The sequence below is a fragment of the Belonocnema kinseyi genome, chromosome 1 (genome assembly GCF_010883055.1).
Source record: "Belonocnema kinseyi isolate 2016_QV_RU_SX_M_011 chromosome 1, B_treatae_v1, whole genome shotgun sequence".
Classification (NCBI taxonomy): domain Eukaryota; kingdom Metazoa; phylum Arthropoda; class Insecta; order Hymenoptera; family Cynipidae; genus Belonocnema; species Belonocnema kinseyi.
The window spans coordinates 23,087,322-23,088,880 of NC_046657.1; the positions used below are offsets into that span (position 1 = coordinate 23,087,322).

At 32.4% G+C, this 1,559-nt stretch overlaps 1 protein-coding gene across 1 annotated transcript in view; it reads left to right on the forward strand.

The window, feature by feature from the left end:
- LOC117177065 overlaps positions 1-1,559 on the forward strand; it is a 36,784-nt gene that overhangs the window by 22,084 nt on the left and 13,141 nt on the right. The window lies entirely within an intron of this gene.

The window sequence follows — 1,559 nt, forward strand, 5'->3', positions numbered from 1 at the left end:
ATTTTTTTTTTCAATTGGTTATAAAAACACGTAAACTCAGAAGATGTGGACTATGACTGCACCATATATCTAGTCGGGAGTGGTGCTGACTGAAAACAGATGTTTTGGAGCGATTCGGACGCCATCTGTTGGTCATTCTAAAGCCTTGTTGAACTACCCTCGTATTATCGAGCGAAGCGGGTATTTTTTTTAAGTATTATTTTATGTTTCTTTTTTAAAGACTTTTTAAAAGTAAAATTATCGAATGAGAAAACATTACGACATACTGTGCAATTTTGCCATATTTTACTTCAATTTTTGAGGTTAGGGACTAAGATAACCGTATGCCTTTTTATAATACATCTGATTTCATAATTGTATAGCGATAGACATAAGGGCATGCATACAACGATAGTCGAAAACTAACCTACAAATTTCGAAAACTTTAATGTAAATTTTTTAGGTTAGGGACTAAGATAGCCGTAGTTCTTTATAAAATACATCTTATTTTATAATTGTCAAGCTATAAACATAACGGCATACGTGCAACAATCGTCGAAAATTTACCTACTAATTTTGACAACTTTTTATACGTATGCTACTACTTATGAACAGTACAATTTATATGCAGATGCTACATGTGGTAGAATTCATTACAATTTATCATAATTTCCAACGGCATACAGAAAACAATCATCAAATAGGAATTATCAATTTTTGACACATGTATTTGAGGTTAGGAATTACTTTGGACCAGCCGATCGGTATGCCGTTTAGCATGTGTGCATTGTACGTCATAAATCATTAAAATCATGTGGAGGCATACGTGTTGCTATCATTAAAAAGTATTACAGTTTTGTAAAACAAAAGGGGTCAGTTTCACCCCTAATGGACTACCCCACACGTATGCAGATCTTTTTTCGCCGGATTATTTTTCTGTTAATTTTCTTCTATTAATCTCGGCATACGTACAACTATCATTTTAATATTTCCGAAGATGCACAGTCTTGACCCCATGGTCCATCCGAATGCAACTTTAAAGGCGCGAAATTTGAAAATTCCATTATTTTGTATGCTGTCAAAATTTGAATTTTTTATTTTTCAAGAAAATTCAAAAAGTTGTTATAATAATCTTGTAGAACATTTAAAAATCAATTTCCTTTCTTGACTTGTCATATCATCCGTTATTTGTCTTAAAAGGTTCATTTTCGTGTGGTTTTTGGAATTTTGTAAATGCGATAACTCTTGTAATTTTCAGTTTTATGGAAAAAGTCAGCGTGATAAATTGTTTAATTTTTGAATACTATAAACATGTGCAAGGATTTTTTTTGAATTTTGAAAAAATGTGGCCCCAAAATTTTTCGAAATACGCTCACTTTTTAAATTTTTATCTAAAATGGCTGGCTCTCGAACTTGACCTTGAGTTTAGGACACTTAAGCAGTGTACCAAAGGTCAATCTAATAGATTAATTTTTTTAGAAGTTATCGCACTCACAGGCAGACATAAAGACAGACACGTTCGCAAAAACCTGTTTTTCGGATTTAGGGGGTCTTAAAACGTGGACCTTTAAACAAAAACT